The following is a 24,659-nucleotide window of genomic DNA, read 5'->3' on the forward strand; positions in this document are numbered from 1 at the left end:
GAAAAAGAACTAGAGGAACTCTAAGATTAGAAAAGGACTAACTAGCTATTTGAATTCTAACAGAGTTAACAATCCGATGAATGGATTGCTAAAAGCACTGTCTCCAGCGGGGTGGCTGATAAAGAACTAAGGGGGTTCACCCACACAATGCTGGTTAGCCTCATGGCAGAGCATGGGGGGCAGGAGGGAACAGTGTGCGTGCGGGGTGAACAGACACTGCTACAAAACTTCTCCAATCATCAGCACAGGATGCAAGCACACCTACAGTGGAGCACCTACAGGACTCTACTCAAAAGAAGAATGCTCAATTGTTTTCCCAATAGAGATTAAGGGAACACAGACATAGGACTGGAAGGGACCTTCTAAGTTGACAGTCTGCACAAGACAATTCTGTTCTATGATTTCTCCAATGTATTCATTAGCATTCACACTTCGTGTAAGCACTTACCTCCCACAACACCATGTACCAAACTTACATAAGCACCCTAACATTTTACTAACTAGGCTGATATGAAAAAACAACCTGCTAGCAGAATGTACAATTTAAATCACTTTCAGAACACTAGTCTACTGCACAGTATCCTTATCCTTCAGATGGAACTGACAACCCAGAGGGGAAAAAGTAAGTTCCTAGATCACAGCATGCTGAACATTTTTAAAAAGATGTTTAACTCTTACACTGATCATCTTGCTTGTTGCTGGAAATTGAGGTCTGCAATACAAGATTTTAATTGTGCAATCTCTATTAATGTGAATTCAATTTGTGTGTGTGTGTGTGTGTTCGTTTTGTTTTACAATCGAGGATGACTACACACTTTGTTACACTGAATATTAATGTGGATTTCTCCAGTACCTAGAAGAAGTCTGGCCTCAAAAGAAATGAGAGCAAGTCATATAAAAGAGGACAAACCACATAAGGATGGTAAGAAAAGGATGAAGGATTTAAAAAAATAAAAGGCAGTTTTGTGGATAACTTAATTGTTGAGATCACTCTGTTCTTTGGTTAGGCTATGATTTATCCTTTTTGTGCATTAAAAAGTTTCTTAAAAACAGATGTTATATTGCAGTGTAAGTATTTATTATAAAGAAAAATTCTTAACTGGAATGCACTTTTTTAACATTAATTGCTTTGAGTTTTTTTAATTTAGTCACTCTGATGTAAAAGTCATTAAACTGATACTATCAAAGTTAGTGGATTGAGGCAATGAAATTAGCAGAAAACCAGGTGGAACAAAAAAATCCTTTTATGTAGCATGTCTCAAAGCCATTCTGGAAGTACAGCCAAACACACACACACTCTTATCTAACTGAAATGAGAGGGTAAGTATCAAACTATGGAATGAAGTGTGATTCTCCTAAGTGAGGAGTTTGCTAAAGACCAAACTTCCATGCAGGCAGATCTGGCTCTTGAGAACATACTGATGGACCTCCATCCATCTTGCAGTCCTATGCCAGTGAAAGCTTCAAGCTTGATGATTCCTACAGTTGCTCTTGCTCTGTCCAAAGTGTCCTATTTCCTCCTGGAAGTGTGTGCTGTAACTGTCTCTCTAGAAATAGAAATGAACCTGAATCAATACCCCTCCCATACCAGAATTTAACACTCTCAAAAAAGGAAAAGTTGGGATCCAAAATCTGTAGCTTTGACCTATACCTATTTCAAAGCTGCCACAATTACATAAAACAAATAGCCTGCCATCTTGACAAATTCTGCCAACATAATTAAATAAATGTTCAGTGCCCTCCTGGCATCAGAAGAATTAAGGTCCCCTTTCTTTCTAACTGTGACTGAAAGGCTGGGTAAAATGAATGAAAAATTATTTCTTGATTTCTGTGAAACTCCCTTTTTTTTGTTTAGTAACTTGTGCCTAGTAGATATAACTTTGTCTTTAAGATAATTGACATAGGAGAAATCGAAAGAGTTAAATGTGCATAACTCACCTGAGAGAAAAATTGAAAGGGAGGATACATTCAACAAATATATGAAAAGTGTAAAAACATCAAGGAAAAAATAATTTAAGGTGGCACTGTTATTAACTGGAAGAATGAATATCAAGAGCAGCATCCTGAGAGGGAAAGAATTGTTAGGCTCTTGAACAGTTTCCCCAAGCAAAGGGGTAGAAGCCCCATTATTTGGATCATTTAAAACTAGACAGATAAAACACTATAAATTATATTATAAAGGGATAGAATAAATCACTGCATAGATCTTTGCCTTCTCAACTAAAATGATTAAATATATTTCTTAGATACTTCTGAGTCAAACAGGCTTGGAATTCCCAATGAATGTAGTACAGTTAGGAAAGCTGTCTTTACGGCTATGTGAAAGAGACAGATGATGCAACAGATAAAGAGTGCTTTGGTTAGTATCCAAATTCAACTTCCATGAGGGAATTCTAGATTTCTATTTGGAACTAAAACCCTCGTTGCTGTAAAATATTAAGCACATCAAGACAAAGCCAAATAGTTTGACTGTGGTATTTACGTCAGACTGATCATGTGAACATGAGTTTGTCTAATCCTTTCTGTAGTAAACTGGAGATCTTGGTAAATGGAGCCTCCCTGGGCTGGTAAATTTTTTCTAACATCAGTTATCAAAAATTGCCTTGCCATTATAGTAGAATTTTGATGCAGGTTTTCTAGACTTTAGGAATTATAGTAATAAAAAAAATCAAACTTGAGCAAAGCTGAGAGGAAGTGTCTCTCCAGTTTGGGAGAGAAGTTGGGGACCCTGATGGAAAAGTGGGATCAATCCTTCTACTGTGCAGTGGAAGAAATCTGAAAGCCACGGATGGGAGAAGAATCTTTGGCTGGGTTCCACTTTGAATTTCTGCAGAAGAGTTGGATCAATGGCCTAGGAGGGAAAATATAGGGCAGACACTAGTTCCATTTAGAGAAGGGATATCAAAATATATAAAGCCAAGTAAAATCTCTTTTGGCAAAATTCTGAGGGATATGCAGGGGAAAGCCACTGACCTGACTGATTCTTAAGATTATAGGCATGCAATTTTATTTTTAAATCACAAACATTTTATTTGAAAATCTGATTTTCAAGCACCTGTACTCACAATAGTCAAGGCTGGCATGACAGGGAGTGCAGAAAAACTGCACTATTGCTCTACAGTCTGATTTCTTACCAAAAAAATCTTACTGCAAAATAATTGTTAGAAGAATAAAGATGAAAAGTAAGCCAACTTGGGGGAGGGAGAGAGAATGAGCTATTCTGGGCTGTTTCGAGAGTCTCAGAAGGGACATTGAGCTAATTCCAGATGAGCTCCCCATTCCTTTCCAGACTCCTGGCTCTCCCTCTTAAAGGGACCATGGAGGCTTCTCCAGCCCTCTAGGGCTTATGTATCAAAAGAATATAAAGGAACCACCACTGTTGTATACCAGCAACCAGATCTGGCAAACCCAACATCCTTATTTCTTACTCCTAATTGATCTTCCAGTTGTTATGTTTTTCTCCCTATCACACCATTGGATTTGACTAGGGTTTGGGTTGGGTGTTTTTTTTTTAATTAGTAATGAATTTCCTCCAATTTTTTGTTTAATAGTGCATCTAAGCAAAATGTCTTTAGCAGCTTTGGCAAGATCTAACCAAAAGCAAGTCCTCTCTATCCTGGCATCTATACCCTCTCCACAGCCGAGTACTATCCTAATGCAGTTATGAATAACTCATTCTCTATCATGAGTGGCCTGCTTTCTATTCTTGTCCCTTTAACAAAAGGTTAATATAATTTTTTTTAAAAAAAAGAAATGTATATTTAAAATCAGGGGGAAGGAGAGTTAGAAACCATATGTGTTGGGTAGTGGTTTTATTTTTGAAGTGTCTGATCTTGTACCCAGTGGAGTCACTGACCAAACTGCCATCAACATAAATAGGAGTAGAAGCAGGCTCAAAATGTGCATCTATGTACTTATAAAACCCAGCATGGGGCAGAAAGACCTTTCAAACAGCAAAAATATTGTATTTCTACTGTACAGAGGATATGAATGGATGGGCAAAAATCTGGGAGGTACTGAGTAACTGCACAACCTGTTGAAGTCAGTGAATGGTTGCAGCTGCTCATCACTAAAGATTTGACACAAAATAGACAGATCACGCTAGAGTACTCCACATCTCCCCAGTAAATCTCACAACAGAAGGGGTTGTGGGCACAAGACCCACTAGTTCAAAATTGCATGTTAGAGGAGGAACAGACCATTTTGAATGTCTTTCACCCACTCTGTGACTTTCAATATAAACCTGGACCAGCTCCATAGGCCCCAAAACAGGTTGTGAATAAGGACTCTGACCCCAACAGAGGAACACCCTTTCAGCTGGTCTCTACTCCATGTCCAGGATTGTACCCTAAATAATTACACACTAGCTGAGTGGTTCTCCTACTGTGCTATACAGGGTACTGGTGTTCTGCAGAGCACTTCCCAGTGGCACATGGAGCTGCTTTGGGCAGAAGGTTGAAGCACCTACCAATAAAGTGAGGCTTCCTGATACTTATCACCCAGTCTAGGATTCCACTGGTGTTTCCAGTGGAATTTCTGATCTCTACACTCTAAACAAATCCCTCTGTAATTACTTCATGTCTTTCATAACCAAAAAAAAATTGGTACAGTAATATATATTCTGCTTTACCAGATTTCCTGATACCCAAAGTGGAGGAGTAATAACACATAGGAGGCCAGAATTAAGTTACCAAATCAGCTAGAGTGAAGAGAATAGTGGAAGCTGCAGGAAGTGAGAGTCCTAATAAACATCAAATTCTCCACCCTATGATACAAAATGTAAGCAAGCAGCCAAACTCACCACCTCAAAGTGAGTCTATTTTCATCGTGCCTCATTATTGTCTTAAAATTATTTTCTCAAGTACCAAATTAATACAGTTGCCACAGCATAAATGCGGGACTGGAGTTGGGAGGGAAGGTGGTCATGAAAGGACCTCTACTTTAAGAAACAATTCACAATATAAGAAAGTCTGAGAACCACTGTATTAGTGAATCAATGTACTTTAAACATGTTCAAGTGCTATCTGAATAGGGATCTTAGACATGACAGCTAACGCCAATCAGATTTCCACTTGTTTCAATGGGCTTTGGATCAGACCCTAGAGCTATAAATTGAGCAGCACTTTAATATAAATAAATATAAATATAAAATATAATATAATATAATATAATATAATATAAATTGAGCAGCACTTTAAACTGTTACACAGTTCTGTTACACAGAAATGAACCTGAGAAACAGGGCTAATTAAATATTTTCCAGTATATACAGCTATTTACTATGCCATCTCATACAAACTCAAGTTGAACTGCAAATAAAATGGGGGAGAAGATGTGAGTTGTACAGTGAACTGTTTTTTTTTTCCTCCCCATGAATGGTATTTGTATAAAATTAAAAACAAGAAATTCAAAGAGAGAGAGAGAGAGATTTTCTGAAAATTAAGATATCATGGGCAAGGACTGAATAGAAGATGATAGTTTGTATTGCACCTATTTATGTTAAATCTGGTCCACATAAAAATAGCACTGATGATTACAGTGTTGCAGCAGTCCTCTACTTCTGAGAGACAGTCCCATGACTAATTTTTTAACTGTCATAGTTTATACATTATCACCATTATAAATGGAAATAATTATTCAACAGCAGTGTATTAATGCTTATTTTTTAAAAGTACATTTCCCTATAATTTGCTTAGCAGAATGTATGAAAATGTTTATTCTAAAAGAGCTTCCAGAGCACAGATTTTGAACCTCCATGAGATAACAAGTCAAGCCTTTTGACATTTTTATATTTCTATATTATCAAATATATCATCATGACTTCTTTCATATATGCTCCCATGGGAATATTAAACATGGCTTTGCCAGGAAAATCTTTCAGTATTTATAAAACTTACTGCAATATCGCATGTAATTCCAGCAAAAGAACAAAAATAGTTGCATTTTATGACACAAAACAAAAAGTCTTCCTTACAGAATACATACTAACTACTTCTTTATTTAAAAGTGACAAACATTGTTACCATTAAAATGGCATGGTAAAGAAATGCCTACTTTGTCTGACATCAATGACATTCTTATGAAGTTTACCTTCATCCTGGCAGTAGCTTTGAATCACACATATTGCTCAATGGATGACATTTACAAACCAGTTTGTTACATACAGCATATGTGTGGTTATACATACAACATATCTGTGCTCTAGCATTTCATGCATAAACTAAATGTGTATGCTGTTAAGCATACAATACACACTATCATTAGACAATATCAGCATTTAATTTCAGTACTGAAACTTTAATGGGTTGTTCATTTCTGAAAGTAACGGATACAGCTACTGCATTAGATCAGTACTTCCTAATTCGGAATATATTAGTACTACAAGTGAAAAGCATTACAAATGAGAAGCCTTTTGATGACATTTCTTTCTTTGATCTGATTAGCCTCCTTTATACTTAAACAATAATCTAAAGAAAATTGCAAGCATTTTATTATACAAATTAAAATCTAATTGAGCTACATGGTAATTATTAAAGAAATGAACAAAGCTTGGAAAAATATTAATACTGATCATAAATTGTAGATAAGATGAGTAGAGTTCAAAAAGTAACTCCTTTCCATGGTATACACATAGGTACGCAATTTTAGAAAATTCACAGAAGAGCAAATCCATATTATATATATGTGTAATATCTCTTTGTTTACACTGAAACTCATCTCAGGATGCAATATGCTCCCATTTAAGTGAGAAAGAGCTATACCCAAGTGCAGCAGGGAACAGAATTTGCCCCTATATGTTATCCATCAGATCTAAGGGAGGCTGTCAGACTGGGAGCATGTATCTAATAGGGTTCTGCAGGGGGTTTGTTCTGGGTCTGGTACTATCCAACATTTTCATTAATCAATGGGATAATGGAGCAGAGAGTATAATGAAATTTGCAGGTGACACCAAGCCTGCAGGGGTTGCAAGCACTTTGGAAGACAGGATTAGAATTCAAACGGATTTTTATAAATTGGAGAATTGGTCTGAAATCAACAGGACAAAATTCAATAAAATGCAAAGTACTACATTTTGGAAGGAAAAATGCAAATCCATGAATACAAAATTGGGAATAGCTGGCTAGGCAGTAGTACTGTTGAAAAGAATCTGGGGATTATAGTGGATCACAAGTTGAACATAAACCAATAATGTGATGCAGCAGTGAAAAAGCCTAACATACTGGGGCATATTAATAGAAGTGTCTTTCTTATATAAGACACGGGAGGTAATTGTCCCGCTCTACTCAACACCAGACAAATACTTGTAAAGAATGGTCTAGGTTTACTTGGTCCTGCCTCAGTGTGTTGGGTGCAGAGGGATGAACTTCCAGCCCTACATTTTTATGGTTCTATAACTGTGTTCCTCATGTAAATCAGACTGGATTCTCTGATGATTCCAGAATGATCACGACAATTCTACATCATGAATATTTTAGGCCCACAGAGGTCCAAGAAATTCCACGAGATGAACCTGAGGGACCAAAATGTTTTCCTATATGTTGGGGCAGGAAAGAGGAATGGAGGAAGCGAGGACGGAAGAAAGATTTGGGGACCACTAGGGAGGCATAGGCTGTGGCCGGGACCGGCTCTAGGCATGAGCAAAGCAAGCACATACTTGGGGCGGCACATTTCCAGGGGCAGCATTCCAGCCATCCTTTTTTTTTTCAGGGCAGTTGCACTCTCAGAGCTGCAACACTTAGACAGGGCGAGGACGCCGCATCCCCGGCCACAGCGGGAAGGGGAAGCCCCAGCCCCGGGGATGCTGAGCTGCCAGGGCCCAGCCGCTACCTGGGGAGGAGAGGGCAAGTCCTGCCGTGGAGCCAGGGCTGCACCACCTCATCTGCGCACTGGCTGCTGCACTGCCTTGTGCCACCCCTTATATCGGGGCTTCTCTGCGTGGCCGGGCGGGGGAAGGGGTAAAGCCCCTGTGGGCGCTGGGAGAAGGTGACATCACTCCCTCCGCTTCCAGCGCCGCCTGTAAGCCCCAGCCCCACCTGAGCTCGGGGTGGCAAATTTTTCGCTTGGGGAGGCAAAAAACCTAGAGTCGGCCCTGGCTGTGGCTTTCAAATCAAGTAAATCTAGTGGATCCAGAAGGAACTCTAGATTCAACTTTGTTGGTTGTCCCTCCTAAGTACTTTTCAGCCTCACTAGCTGCATCTTCCAGTCCCCCAGCAGATCCCAGTATTAACATTTCCAATTACATCTGTGCGAACTCTCCTTCTCTGAAAGGTGCAGATGTGTAACAGAAGTTGAAAGGCATCATTAATTTTCACACAGATATACACCTAACCCCCGGGGAAGCATGCTATGGAGAGCGGTGGCCTCCTCGCAATGCCCCAGCAGTGCAGCCTCCCACTCCAGAGCTCTGACCACACAGTGAACTTCCATCTGTTTCCAGTTACATCATCCAGGCCTCACTTACAAGCATCACAGACTATACCAGGTATCATCTATACATTTGGAAGGCAACAGAGAGCTGGCCCTTAAAATTCCTCCTGTATACAAGATGGAAGTGTTTTTAGGGTTGAAATCAGTTTTAGTCACTGGAATTCACCCTGCAGGATGGGAGGTCAAGACTGTATGCTGTCCTTACAATAATTAAAACATGTTTTCACATGACATGTAAGAGGTTATCATAATCATAGAAATAAGAGGTAAATTCACTGTAGTGTCAGATCATTTAGTGCATCCACTGCAGTTTTGGTGTTTTGTCCATATTCTAATTATAACATCTCAGAAATGGAGACTCAGACATAGTTTTAGAAGACAATTTCACATCTCAACATCAGGATCCTTTTTGTGATCCTTTTCTGTTCTTAGTCTCAATTGTTTACTCTTTACTCAACTCTTTACTCTTGATTATTTCCCCATAGATGACCCTAAACAATACTTCATCCTCAGTGCTATACTCTTCATATTCTTGTAGTCAATTATGTCTCTCCTTAGTCAGCGCTGACTACATATCACCACAAAACACTAGTTGGTCCAATAAAAGATATTCCCTCACCCACCTTGTCTCTCCCAAATATTAGTCATTTACTTCACCAAACATACTGTGTGACATGACAACAAAGCTTCTGTTATTACATGACAACATGTCATGCAATATGTCACTTTGTCAAAATATACAAAAATCTTAGCTGGTCTTACAGTACTCAGTTGGCTGTATGGCCAAGAAACCACAAATTTGAAATGTCAAAGAGGCTGAACACTATTAATGATCTGGAGGATGGCGTGGACTGCACTCTCAGCAAGTTTGCAGATGACATTAAACTGGGAGGAGTGGTAGATACGCTGGAGGGTAGGGATAGGATACAGAGGGACCTAGACAAATTAGAGGATTGGGCCAAAAGAAATATGATGAGGTTCAACAAGGAGTCCTGCACTTAGGACGTAAGAATCCCATGCACCGCCACAGACTGGGGACTGAATGGCTAGGCAGCAGTTCTGCAGAAAAGGACCTACGGGTTACAGTGAATGAGAAGCTGGATATGAGTCAACAGTGTGCCCTTGTTGCCAAGAAAGCCAATGACATTTTGGCCTGTATAAGTAGGGGCATTGCCAGCAGATCAAGGGACATAATCATTCCCATCTATTCGACATCATTCCCTTCTATTCGACATTATCTGGAATACTGTGTCCAGTTTTGGGCCCCACACTACAAGAAGGATGTGGAAAAATTGGAAAGAGTCCAGCAGAGGGCAACAAAAATTATTAGGGGGCTGGAGCACATGGCTTATGAGGAGAGGCTGAGGGAACTGGGATTGTTTAGCCTGCAGAAGAGAAGAATGAGGGGGGATTTAATAGCTGCTTTCAAATACCTGAAAGGGGGTTCCAAAGAGGATGGCTCTAGACCGTTCTCAATGGTAGCAGATGACAGAACAAGGAGAAATGGTCTCAAGTTGCAGTGGGGGAGGTTTAGGTTGGATATTAGTAGAAAATTTTTCACTAGGAGGGTGGTGAAACACTGAAATGTGTTACTTAGGAAGATGGTGGAATCTCCTTCCTTTGAGGTTTTTAAGGTCAGGCTTGACAAAGCCCTGGCTGGGATGATTTAGTTGGGGATTGGTCCTGCATTGAGCAGGGGGTTGAACTAGATGACCTCCTGAGGTCCCTTCCAACCCTGATATTCTATGGTTCTATGAAGGGTACCTACCTCCAACCTAGAGAGAAAAAAGGAAATAAGAGTCACAGTTCAAGGCCACAATAGCCAGAAGGCTCCCTTATTGATTTCAATTTAGGTGGCTACACCTATTGGTATCTGTCTTCTGGTGTCTGTGCCTTGTCGTGGCAGGACAGCTTGCGTGCTCCAACCATCCCCAGATGTTCTGGTGTCTGTGGGAGCTTTTTGCTTCTGGTAGGTTCAACCATACTGGATTGGTCGGTGAGGCAGGGGCCAGACAAAACAAATACCCTGGTCCTCCAGGTTGGGGGTTAGGCACAAGGCTAACAACCCTGCCCCGTAAAAAAACAAAATATGTTATGGAAACAGCAAAGAAACAGACCATTACTGTGTGTGATGGCCTTCAGGAGTCAATGACCTGTATGACTGCCAGTGGTGAAAGCTGAAAGGAAGCCACTGGCATGAAGACTGAAGTGCTCAACACCAAGACAAAAACCAAACTTGTTTTCTGAACATACGGACAGTGTATGAAACAGGGAAGCTAGATCAGGTCACAGCAGAGATGAGACGTTACAGCTTACACATCCTGGGTGTCAGTGAGAACAGATGGATGGGATCAGGGAGATTAACAGCTGCCTCAGGAGAAACTTTGCTGTGTTCTGGACGGGATGATGGACAACACCATGAGGGTGTTGCCATCCTTTTGAAGAAGGGACTGGAGCATTTGCTGCTTGAATGGAACTCCATCAGCAACAGACTTATGAGAGCCAGACTGAAAGGGAAATACGATTAAGATCACCCTGATTCAGTGCTATGCTCTGACAAATGACAGTGATGAAGTAGTAAAGGGCAAATTATACCTTACACTACAGGTGGAGTTAGAGAGAGTACCATGCCACGACCATGCCATGACCTAACCATCTTATGGACCTGAATGCCAAGGTCCATAAGGACAACACAAACAACAATAGAGCAATGGGAAGACATGAGTGTGGCACCATGAATGAAAATGGAGAGAGGTTTGTTGATTTCTGTAATATGAATGACCTAGTCATCGGCGGAAACCTATTTCAACATCGTGAAATCCACAAGCTGACATGGTGTTCTCCAAATGGCAGAGATAAGAACCAGATTGACGATATGATGATCAACGGCAAATGGTGATGCTCACTGACAGTTGTGAAAGTGAGAAGAGGTGCAGATGTTGGCAGCGACCACCACTTTGTGACAGCCTCCATCAATCTAAAACTGAGAAGCGTGCGTCCACCAAACAAGAGACATAGACTTTATGACATTGACAAGCTAAAGTCCCCTGAAATACAGAAAGCCTTTGTTCTGCAGTTAAAGAACATGTTTCAGGCACTTGCAGACCTTGATGAACAGGAGGGGAATGCAAATGAGGAGATCAATAAGAAGTGGGGCAAAGTAACAGCAATTTATAAACAGATCAGTGAAGCCTGTCTAGGCTACAGGCAGAAGAGAATGGAGGAGTGGCTTACACCCAGCACATGGAACACCATAGAAACCAGATGAGCACTGAAGAAAAAAGTTTTAGACAAAAAAATCCCAGAAGCTAAAGGACAAATACCGCAAGCAGTATAGCAAGGCACACCAGGAGGTCAAACGCCTTGTGAGAGCGGACATACAACATTATATTGATAATCTGGCAACACAAACAGAGGAGACAGCTGCTCGTGGTGAACAAGGAACAATCTACAAAATGACGGGGCTTATCAGTGGTAAACAGCAGACGCCAACAAACACTCTCATAAGGGACAAACAAGGCCACCTACTAACAACAGAAAAGAATAATAAATACGCTGGACAGAGCATTTCAAAGAATTACTGAACAGAGAGCCACCTAAAGAGGAAGCAAACATCCAGGAGGCAGAAAAAGATCTAGATATCAACACAGACACCCCAGCTAAGGAAGCGGTCATTCAAGCCATCAAATCCGTAAAAAATGGGAAAGCTCCTGGCAAGGATAACTTGAATGCAGAATTGTTCAAGGTGAATCCTGAGTTAGCAGCATCTATCCACAGTAGTCTGGGAAAGGGAAAAAGTGCCAGATGAGTGGACCAATGGGGTTATAGTGAAGATACCAAAGAAAGGAACTCTCAGTGATTGTAATAACTGGCATGGTATCACACTTTTATCTGTGCCAAGCAAAGTATTGTGTAAGATCATAGTCCAGCTTATATCAGAGGCAGTTGATAGCATTCTCAGAAAACAACAAGCTGGTTTTCTGAAATGGAGTAGATGCACAGACCAGATCTTCACTCTACGAAACATAATAGAACAATGCTTAGAATGGCAACAGCAGCTCTACATAAACTTCATAGACTCTGAGAAGGCTTTTGATAGCATTCACAGGACCAGCCTATGGCACATTCTGCGGGCATATGGAATCCTCTCCGTATAATCAACACCATCAAAAAATTTTGTTTCAACTTTACATGCAATGTTGATTACAGTGAGCTCACTTTTGAAGTCAAAACAGGAGTACGTCAGGGGTGTGTCATGTCTCCAATCCTCTTCAGCATTGCCATTGACTGGGCAATGCAGCGTACAACAGAAGATATGCCTAGAGGCATTAAATGGACACTCTTCTCATTCCTTGAAGACCTGGACTTCGCAGATGAACTCACTCTCCTATCACATGCCCAATACCATATGCAAGAAAAAACAACTCGACTCAACACATTCAGCCAGCAAATTGGACTGAAAATCAATTGCAATAAGACAGATATCATGACCTTTAATATTGCCTCACCATCACCAGTACGGATAGAGGATTATGTTCTCACCAACGTAGAAACATTCACATACTTAGGCAGCACTATTAGCCAGGATGGTGGAATAAGCCAGGATATCCAGAACAAAATCAACGAAGCCAGGAACACCTTCAGGAGATTAAATACAGTCTGGAAATCATCAAAATACAACACCAAAACCAAACTCAAGATTTATCAGAGCTGCGTACTTTCAACATTATTTTATATTACAGAATGCTGGGGAATCAGAAAGTATGACATGTCCAAACTCTCTTCATTCCATACAACCCACCTCAGAAAAATCCTCTGTATCTTTTGGCCCAGAACAATCTCAAACCAAGATCTACTGACACAGTGCAGCCAAGAGAATATGAGCATTATCATTGCCAGGAGGCATTAGAGATGGACTGGCCATGTACTTCAGATGGAAACTGATTCCATCACCAGAGTAGCAATAAGTTGGACATCTGAAGGCAAACGAAAAAGAGGCTATCCAAAAACAACATGGGGAAGAGCTGTGGAAGCCAAGGTGAAAAACCTGGGGCACAGCTGGGGAACCATTGAAAGACTTGCCAGAAACAGACAGGAGTGGAGGAGCTTCGTCACTGCCCTAAATGCCAGAGGCGTAATGTGAACATGATGATGTTGGCCTATTGGTATCAGAGCATCATTTCTCCCAATGATAGTAGCCTGTACGCTATATATGACTGAGTAGGTCATATTGTAAGCTATTTTCCATAGCAAAAAAATGAAGAACATTTCACATCTGACTCTTAACAAACATATAGCACACAGCTCATCAGGAAAATTAAACTGCAAAATAGCTGCAGTAGAGAACATTCATGGGTATGAGAAAAAAAATCTCTTGCCATATAAGGACGGTGAAAAAATTTCCCATTTTTAAAAAAATGTGTGGGATCATATTCACAGACATAGAAATATGTTCTGTTCCCTAACACCCACAAGCCCTAGAACATTAAGCTGAAATGCTGGCATGAATAAAAACCGTTCATTAAGCAAAAAAACCTCACAGATTAGAACACTGTTGAAAACCACCAATTTAGTACTCAGCTCCTTTTCAAATTTAATATTTTTTATTGTAATGAAAGTTAGTTTGATTATGACCAAAAAAGTCAAAATGCACATCACATGAACAATACAAATTATCAGGCACAGAGTCAAAATTAAATACAAAGACAAACAAAATTTGTCACCTACCACATAACATCAGCAGAAACTAACTATAATATCGAAACAGCTGACCATGTAGTAAAAAGGCAACTTTCTCCCTCTTCATTCTTCTTAACCTAAGCAATCAGTACTTTCAACTATTCCAGCCTCCAAGCCTGTCTTTATAACTATGTCTCCCTTCTATCATAGTTCTGTACCTGTCAAAACTCCCCGTTTATTGTTATTTAATTATTAAGGAGGTCAATAAATGTTGGCAAGATATTTTACACAAATGAAAACAGTCCCTGCCTGAAGAGCTTACATTCTAAAGTAGACAAACACAGAAAATGAAAACAGGAAAGATGGGGTCAGGCAAGATCTAGAATGTATAGTATTTGAAGCTTGACTGATTTTTTTTTTTTAATTTGAGAATAAGGTGAGGTAAGAGAAATAGAGAGCATTAGAGGTCAACTACGGAGAGCTTCCTAAAGAAGTAGGTTTGAAACAAGGACTGAAGGCACAGAGAGAAAGAAAGATTTTGTGCGAAATTTTGTGAGAAATTGGTCGTGGGGCTAAAGCACTGGACTGGAGATCTGGGTTCAGTTCCTGGCTCTGTCACAAGTTTCATACATGACCCCAAACAAGTCATTTAAGGGCCTGAGACAAAGTACACTGAAGTCAATAGAGAGAATCTCAACAACTTCAGTGGGTTTCACATCAGACCTTTGAACTGTGCTTCAGTTCCTCATTTGCAAAAAGGGGATAATAAGTCCCCTCTCCCTGCCTTTGTCTGTTTCACCTATTTAGAATATTAACTCTTCAAGCAGCTGCTCTCTCTTACTAGGAGTCCCATTCGGTACCTTGAAAAACAGTAACATACTCATCACTTGGGCCTCTAGTTGCTACCATAATACAATAATAAATTAGTAGCACAGTGGCCGGTCTCTAATTTATCACACACTACATTTTAACTAAACTAATGTACTAATGCTTGGGTTCTTTAACATAATACTTATTTTAATAATATTCTTTCATAATATTCTGTGGCATGCAACATTTCTTCCAAATATCAAATATGCCATTTGAATTCACTAAAATTCTAATAAAATTAAGTACAGTAGTAGGAAAACAAAAACATGTATTTAAGTACAAATTTTAACAGATCAGGCTTTAAACTGAAAAACAGACAGATTAAAGTAGACTGAAGTTCTAAATTAAATCACAGAATCATAGAAGATTAGGGTTGGAAGAGACCTCAGGAGGTTATCTAGTCCAATCCCCTGCTCAAAGCAGGACCAACACCAACTAAATCATCCCAGCCAGGGCTTTGTCAAGCTGGGCCTTAAAAACCTCTAAGGATGAAGATTCCACCACCTCCCTAGGTAACCCATTCCAGTGCTTCACCACCCTCCTAGTGAAATATTTTTCCTAATATCCAACCTAGACCTCCCCCACTGCAACTTGAGGCCATTGCTCCTTGTTCCATCATCTGCCACCACTGAGAACAGCCGAACTCCATCCTCTTTGGAACCCCACTTCAGGTAGTTGAAGACAGCTATCAAATCTCCCCATACTCTTCTCTTCCGCAGACTAAACAAGCCCAGTTCCCTCAGCCTCTCCTTGTAAGTCATGTGCCCCAGCCCCCTGATCATTTTTGTTGCCCTCTGCTGGACTCTCTCCAATTTGTCCACATCCTTTCTGTAGTGGGGGGACCAACACTGGACGCAATACTCCAGATCTGGCCTCACCAGTGCCAAATAGAGGAGAATAATCACTTCCCTCTATCTGCTGGCAATGCTCCTACTAATGGAGCCCAACGTGCCGTTAGCCTTCTTGGCAACAAGGGCACACTGTTGACTCATATCCAGCTTCTCGTCCACTGTAATCCCCAGGTCCTTTTCTGCAGAACTAGTGCTTAGCCAGTCGGTCCCCAGCCTGTAACGGTGCATGGGATTCTTCCATCCTAAGTGCAAGACTCTGCACTTGTCCTTGTTGAACCTCATCAGATTTCTTTTGGCCCAATCCTCCAATTTTTCTAGGTCACTCTGGATCCTATCCCTACCCTCCAGCATATCTACCTCTCCCCGCAGCTTAGTGTCATCCTCAAACTTGCTGAGCGTGCAATCCATCCCAATATCCAGATTATTAATGAAGATGTTGAACAAAACCGGCCCCAGGACCGACTCCTGGGGCACTCCGCTTGATACAGGCTGCCAACTAGACATTGAGCCATTGATCACTACCCATTGAGCCCAACAATCTAGCCAGCTTTGTATCTACCTTATAGTCCATTCATCCAATCCATACTTTTTTAACTTGCTGACAAGAATACTTTGGGAGACCACATCAAAAGCTTTTCTAAAGTCAAGATATATCACGTCCACTGCTTTCCCCATATCCACAGAGCCAGTTTTCTCATCATAGAAGGCAATCAGGTTGGTCAGGCATGACTTGCCCTGGTGAATCCACGTTGACTGTTCCTGATCACCTTCCTCTCCTCCAAGTGCTGCAAAATTGTTTCGTTGAGGACCTGCTCCATTATTTTTCCAGGGACTTATGCTCTGCCTTTGACTTGTGCCTCAACTCCATGAGTTGAAGTCAGGAGGCCACATTCTACTCAGTTACACAGCTGTAAATTCAGAGTAATTGCTACGAAGTTAATGGAGGTTACTCAGAATTTACATCAGTGTAACTGGGCAAAATGTCTTATGTCAGACTTGCCTTTGAATTTCCAAGTTTGTGAATTTGTATTTAAAATACACTTTAAAAAAAACCACCCAAATTATACAGCTGCAGCAGTGTAGGCAAGAATGATCTATTTGCACTCCACACCATATCTTCTGATATGAAACCTTGGGAAAAAGACAGCACTGGAGCAGTGGCAGATTTAGAGTTAGTGGGGCCCTGTACGCAGCTTCATTTTTGTGGCCCCCCCTTGTGACCCAGCCAAGAAAAAGAACATTCTCTCTTATCTCCCCCCCATTTTTAACTCTTTTTTTCCTTCATCCTCCTCCTATAAGTAATGGGAAGTAAATGAAAATAAAGTGAGGTATCTTGATTGGGACAGGAGTTTGGGGTGCAAGCTGTGGGAGGAAGTTCGGGTGCATGGTGCAGGCTCTGGGCTGAGGCAGGGGGTTTGGGGGCGGTGCATACCTCAGGCGGCATGGCTCCCAAAGTGACCGGCACACACACTCTTCCAGCAGCGGCTCCTAGGTAGGGGGAAACAAGGGGGTCTCCATGCACTGCTGCCCGCAGGCGCTGCCCCCGCAGCTCCCATCAGCCGCAGTTCTCAGCCAATGGGAGCTGTGGAGTTGGTGCTCGGGGCGGAGGAAGTGCATGGACACGGACACACACCAAGGGGCCATGGGGACATCCCGGCTGCTTCCGGGAGCAAAGGGGAGCGGAGGGAGGCAGAGCAGGCAGGGAGCTGCCTTAGGCCTGCTGCTGGCACGTCTCTGTGCGCCCCTTGGGGGGGAGGCGGGCAGCAGGTCTCCTCTATCCTTTTTCTTAGAAAAAGCTAGCCTTTTTCTAAGCACAATGGAAGACTGTAGTAATCTCAGCAGAAACTACTGGTAAGTAACTTGGCAATAGCTTCCACACTACCTTCTGAACTAAAGGCCAAATTCTGCCACAGAGAATGGCATCAGTGTAGTACGGTTACCAGATATGAAGAAGCCACACAGAGGATGCACATCTTCTGTGTGGGATGGAGTCCTGCTCAGTGAAGTTTACTCTGCTGTGGCATGTAGGGTGGGTTGCATCAGGGCAGGGACACACACAAACCATCCAAGATGTTGCACACACCTGAGAGTTTGCACAGTTTGCACAGTTTAAAAATAAAACAAAAACCCAAAGTATTATATGCCAAGTGTTGGCAAAGGGTGAAAACTCAAATGGCTCTAAAAGAAAATTTCCTGTAATTATTACAATTTGAAAATGAACCTTCTTTGTGCATATCAAAATTCTTGATTACATGGTCATCAACTTAAATTCATTCAGATCTTAAAATACAGGATATGTTTGAAAACAAAGTAGCTTCCTTTTGTTGGAATCACATGAAAGAAAATTACTAGGGCTGTCAATTAATCGCAGTTAACTCACACAATTAACAAAAAAATTAATCACGATTAATCGTAGTTTTAATCACACTGTTAAACAATAGAATACCAATTGAAATATAATAAATATTTTGAATGTTTTTCTACTTTTCATATATGTTGTATTCTGTGTTGTAATTGAAATCAAAGTGTTTATTTTTATTACAAATATTTGCACTGTAAAAATGATAAACAAAAGAAATAGTATTTTTCAATTCACCCCACACAAGTACTGTAGTGCAATCTCTTTGTTGTGAAAGTGCAACTGACAAATCTAGATATAACTTCACTCAAAAAAACAAAACAATGTAAACCTTCAGAGCCTACAAGTCCATTCAGTCCTGCTTTTTGTTCAGCCAATTGCTAAGACAAACAAGTTTGTTTACATTTACAGGAGATAATGCTGCCCTCTTTTTATTTACAATGTCACCAGAAAGTGAGAACAGATGTTGGCATGGCACTTTTGTAGCCGGCATTGCAAGATATTTATGTACCAGATATGCCAAACATTTGTATGTCCCTTCATGCTTCGGCCACCATTCCAGAGGGCATGCTTCCATGCTGATGACACTTGTTAAAGAAAAAAGGCGTTAATTAGATTGGTGGCTGAACTCCTTGGGGGAGAACTGTATGTTCCCTGCTCTGTTTTACCTGCATTCTGCCACACATTTCATGCTATAGCTGTCTCAGATGATGACCCACCATATGTTGTTCATTTTAAGAACACTTTCACTGCAGATTTCACAAAACGCGAAGAAGGTACTAATGTGAGATTTCTAAGGATAGATACAGCACTCGACCCAAGGTTTAAGAATCTGAAGTGCCTTCCAAAATCTGAGAGGGACAAGATGCGGAGCATGCTTTCAGAAGTCTTAAAAGACTAACACTCTGATGCAGAAACTACAGAACCCGAACCACCAAAAAAGAAAATCACCCTTCTGTTGGTGGCATCTGACTCAGATAATGAAAACAAACATGCGTCGGTCCACACTGCTTTGGATTGTTATCGAGCAGAACCCATCATCAGTATGGACGCATGTCCCCTGGAATGGTGGCTGAAGCATGAAGGGACATGTGAATCCTTAGCGCATCTGGCACATAAATATATTCTGACGCCAGCTACAACAGTGCCATGAGAACGCCTGTTCTCACTTTCAGGTGACATTGTAAACAAGAAGCAAGCAGTATTATCTCCTGCAAATGTAAATAAACTTGTTTGTTTGAATGATTGGCTGAACAAGAAGTAGGACTGAGTGGACTTGCAGGCTCTAAAATTTTATATTGTTTTATTTTTGAATGCACTTTTTTTGTTCATAATTCTACATTTGTAAGTTGCATTTTCATGATAAAGAGATTGCACTACAGTACTTGTATTAGGTGAATTGAAAAATACTATTTCTTTTATTTTTTTACAGTGCAAATACTTGTAATCAAAAATAAATATAAAGTGAGCACTTTGTATTCTGTGTTGTAACTGAAATCAATACATTTGAAAATGCAGAAAACATCAAAAAATATTTAAATAAATGGTATTTATTGTTTAACAGTGCGATTAATCGTGTGATTAATTTTTTTAATCGCTTGACAGCCCTAAAAATTCCCCTACTTTCCCTTTCCTTTTCATCAAAAGAAAATAAAAAAATAGAGTGAAACCAAAATTTATTTATAAAGAAAATTAAGCTTAAAATTTGAGAAAACAGATCAAGACACTTTATTCCCTTATTTATTGATATACGTACTGAAGTTAATTTGGTAGGTTATTGTTTGTATTTCTTTAAGAAGGTGCTGCTATTTCTGAAACAGTATATCTTCAGTAACATTTGATGTAGGGGTTGCCATGGTAAGTATACATGTCTTGTTGAATTCCAGATGAATAGATGCATAAAACCAACACTCACATAGCTAGCCATTGCAAGTTACTTTCCTTGTCTTATCATGTAGCACTAACATTAAAATGCAATTTTTATAGTTCATATTAAAATCTTCTGCACATTAAAACTATCCAGAACAGCTCAGATCAAAATAGGAATAAAACTGGGATAAATAAAAATAGGAATAAAGCTTTTAAGATGAAAGTTATGGGATAAGAGAATTAAGCATTTTGCCATGGGAACAGGCATGTTAAAATTCCCAAGATAAAAATACCACTTATCTCCCTAACCTCAGGGAACTTTTAATAATACTTTCACTGTTGTTATAACCTTTCACTAGCCCTGCCTCACAGAAAAAAATACCCAACCCAACCATAAAATACAACAAAAGCCTGATTCTGCTTTCACTTGCCCCAGGGTAAAATAGGAATCCCCCCCCCCCCCCCCGGCCCCATTGAAGCCAATGGTGTTATGCCAGTATTAGAGGGAGAAGAACCAGGCCCACTGAACCAACATGTAGGCCCCCTATCCTGCTCCCACTGAAATCAGTGGAGTTTTGCTACTGATTTCAATAGGACTAGGACCTGGTGCATACTTCTTCTCAACCTCCTGGAGTTACAAGAAACCAACTGTTTCAGTGAACTTATATCCCTAACACATCAAGCATCCCCAAACTGGTTACTGTTTAAAAGTACCATTGCTTTAGAATAGAGGTAAGGGAAGTCAAGCCATACAGGGAATAAATTAAGCCTATCTTTCTGGAAAGATGGCAATATTAGTATTTCAAAATGACTGCATCACTATTTGTTTCTAATCATTAGAGGTTGAGCAGGAGTTAAAATATGAAGATTGGAAAGGGTACAGACCTTTCCAGGAGGATTGCTAAGCTTAATATCTTATTTCAGAGGGTCAAGAGGTGGTGACAATGAAAATACACCATCTCCGCAAAAATACATTTTACTCTATAAACTTATCCTTTTTAAATGCATCCTGGGGGAGAAAAGGATACGTACACTGTCTATTCATAGGCTTGGTCAGAAACAAAATAACTCCAATTGTCTTCCCTGACTGAGGTATCAAGTGTTTTACTTTCATTTTAATACTAACTCAGTAATGCATTTAACTGTGTCCAGAAAGTTGGCTTAGATAGCCCTTTACCGTCCATTCCTTAGTAAGAACACTAGAAATACTGAACCAATTGTTATGGCCTACAGAGATCTTATAAGCCCCTGAGGGATTTATTCTGATCTTATTTACACAGGTGTATGTTAAGAGTAACTCATGGGCCAAATTCATCCCTGATGTTACAGTATTCACTGAGCCAAATGCATTCCCCAGTGTAACTGACAGTGAAGTTACACGGATGTAAGTTAACCCTAGATCAGCCCTTTTCCCCCCAATATCTTTATCTAAATCTTGAACAACCCCAAGCACACTGTGGGCATTACGTTGGAATGATGATTAGGAAGGAATCAAGAAGTGAAGTTGGATTATATATCAATCACTTTACTGATGTTCCTAAAGAAGACTTGCCTGAATCAAGAATCATGGTGCTCTAGATTCAGAAAATGATTTAATTGGTGGGATGAAGTGAGACGCAAGTTAGGTAATAAAGATTTCCAATATTTTGATTTAGTCGCAATGAAACAATGTGGTAAACAACTTTATATTAAAAAAAAACAACACCACAACACACCAACTACAAAAAAGGGCTCTCTTTGAAATAGCACTTCAGACTCCTTGAGGTTCCTGACATCACATATGTCATCACTACTGTAAGGCAAATTCCTTATTAAAAAATACCCATCTTACTGTGCCATCATTTTTGCCTTTCACTCCCTCCCACCCTATTCTTCTGGTGTAGTACTAAAATAAACGCCCTTTCCTCTGTCTAGAAGTGGAAACAGAAGGAAGCAGCAGTGAAATTTCAGAACAGGGAGCTCATCAGCTTCCAGACATGGAACACAAAGGCAGTTTGGAATCACTGAAAATGGACCTTTTATGCCTTGAAATTTATATGTATGTATGTATGTATACAGACACACTCCTTTTCCTTCTCCAAACAAGAATGTGCTTAATGAATCTCCCTGTCTCCCACACAGTCACGATCAAGCGGGATCTTAAGAAAAGAGGCATGGAGAGCGGCAGCAAATTTCCCTCCTCTCCACAAGTGTCAGTGGTGACTGCAACCAGGGAAGAGCTTCCATTACCGATTGACCTCCCCCCCCCCCCCTCCACGTCGCAAGAGACTTCCCAGCATTTCCTTTCCATATCTGAACCCACAAGCGGCAACCTCACTCGGGAGGAGGATCGTCCCTTCCATTCTTTCCCTATTCTCTGAACATGGGTTTTTGGGGAAGAGGGGTAAAGCGTTACTGGGGGTGCACAGCAGAGGTATTCACAGCCATCCTTCTTTGCAGTAGCTGCTTTCCTAACACGATTTCATATGGTCGATACCATCACACCCAAGGACACTGCTTCCCTTCCATCCCACCATCCCCGCCACCGGCAGCAGCATATCCAGCGAGCAGCGAAGCCACAAGGAGCTGCTCCCTCAAGGTTCACTGCTGCCCATGCAGGAGACTGGAGCGTTGTGCGCTGCTGCTTGCATTTCGCTGGTACACCCCCACACACGCCTCTACAAGGGGAGCAGCAGCACAGCAGCTGCCCCTTCCTCAAAGGCAGCAGGCACATACTCACATTGCAGAGTGGAGTAACTGTCCATCAGTCTCCGCTGCCCGGAGATAACCAGCTGGAATGGTTATTCCTAAGGTATTGGGGTCCGTAGTTTGGGGGGAGGGGAAGGGAAGGAGCTAGAGAAAAGGGGAGGGGGGAGTTTTTTCGTGGGAGATCCCTCGCTAAACCATGATGTAAATGCCCTTCAGATGAACAGCTGGATATTTCCCCACGAGGCAGAGAGTAACGCGAGGGAAGCTCTGTAGCACAGGCACCGTGTCAGCTGAAGTCTCTCTCCTTTCCCACCCCACAGACCGACCAGCAACCAACCAACCAACCAACCAAGAAAAAAAAAAAGAATAAAAATCTTCATCCAATAAATCCCTGGGAAGAGAAGGCGAGAGGAGACACACACGCACACAGAGGGGCCAGGCTGCCCCCGCCCACAGTACCTGTCAGTGGGGGGGTGCAGAAGTGGGCCTCCACAAGGGCATGCGGGGAGATCCTCTTCGGCTCCCGCATGGAGCAGGGGCGGGAGGTTAAGGCGGGGGGAGGCGGAGACCCGCAAGATGATGCTGAGGACCCCCGGAGCCGCTGCTTCTCTTTCTCGGCCCTCCTCAGTGCAGCAGCTTCATTCACTCACAGGTGCAGTCACTGCAGACGAGGAGATGCATGTGGCGGCTCCCGCCAAGCTCGCCAACCTGTCCCCCCGCTTCTCGCAAAGCCGCCGGGGGCCGCCGCCGCCGGACAGCGACAGACGTTGGGCAGGCGGTTCCGAGGGAGCAGCAAAACCACATCAGTAGGGAACAATCGTGTACGGCGGCGCTCTTCCCCCGGCTGGCGGGCTACGGGACCCGGCAGAAGCGGGCAAAGCAGCAGGCGCTGGCTGGAAGGAGCAGAGCCCAGAGCCGGCTCTCCCGCGCAGGAGGTGCACGGGCGGCAGCGACAGCAGCCTCCTGCCAGGGCTGAGTCAACGGGAGAAGCCCCAGTGCTCAGCAGCTGCCGCCGCCGCCAGCCCCTCCCGCCCCCACAAGATCCGCGTCAGAGCTCGAGCGGCTGCCGCGGCTCTAACGGGCAGGCTGCGCCCGCCTCTTCGCGCGCCTTTAGCGCGAGGCTGCGCTGGGAGAAGAGTGTTTGCACGCGCGCGTCCTCCTCTTCCACCCCGCTCTCCTCAGCCCAGCCAGGATCCTGCACTCCAGCCACTGCCCATCCCATCCCCTGCCTCCCCCCCCCCCCCAGCCCTGTTGCGTCCTCCCAGCGCCACTCCTCGCTGCTGTCTCCTCCCCATATGCTGCTTCCCCCCCAAAAAAAATCATCCCCCACACACACACAACTGCTTCTCGCCCACTAGCGCCTCCTCACAGATACCTCCCTGCCTCAGCCCGCCGCTCCCCCAGCACTGGTGCCACCTGTGTACACCTCTCAGCTGGCCACTGCTTACTTCCTCTCACCTTCTCTCCCCCAGGGGTCCTATCCGCCACCCACCTTTACTACTGCTCCTTCCTCTCACCCCCCACATCACTGCTGAGTCCCTCCTGCTCCCCACCTCACAGCATTGCCTCTTCCTTCCTTCCCCCAATGTGCTCCTGCTCACCCTCCTCTCAGGGATGCCTCCCTCCTTGTATCCCCATAGAGGCCCTTACTTCTCTCCCCGCCCCCGCCCCCCCCCATTTATTCAAACCCCACACCTTTGCTGCTTCCTCCCTCCCTCCAACCCCCCAAGAAAGCCTATAAACCTTCCTGCATCAGGATAACCTCTAACAGATAGCATTATGAAGAAACTTTACCCTAGAGGCAAGTTATTCCGTACCTGTCCACTGCAGTGTTCCTTGCAACAGCTGAGGCTTTTATTACTGGCTGCTGCACAAAACAAGAGACTGATGACAAGACGACAAGACAAGATGGAGCT

The 24,659-nt window shown here is 42.2% G+C and overlaps 1 protein-coding gene across 6 annotated transcripts in view; it reads right to left on the minus strand.

The window, feature by feature from the left end:
- The window catches only part of LRRC7 (leucine rich repeat containing 7), a 358,746-nt gene extending 334,852 nt beyond the window's left edge, over positions 1-23,894 (minus strand). For 4 of the 6 annotated variants that reach the window (XM_027825894.3, XM_043520845.1, XM_043520847.1 and 1 more), the window contains exon 1: positions 22,775-23,894. The gene's annotated coding sequence lies outside the window, so the exon portion shown is untranslated. The remainder of the gene's footprint in view (positions 1-22,774) is intronic. The other 2 variants (XM_043520844.1, XM_043520846.1) reach the window with 1 other exon arrangement.
- Between the last annotated feature and the right edge of the window lie 765 nt (positions 23,895-24,659).

This window comes from Chelonia mydas, chromosome 8, assembly GCF_015237465.2.
Source record: "Chelonia mydas isolate rCheMyd1 chromosome 8, rCheMyd1.pri.v2, whole genome shotgun sequence".
Lineage (NCBI taxonomy): Eukaryota > Metazoa > Chordata > Testudines > Cheloniidae > Chelonia > Chelonia mydas.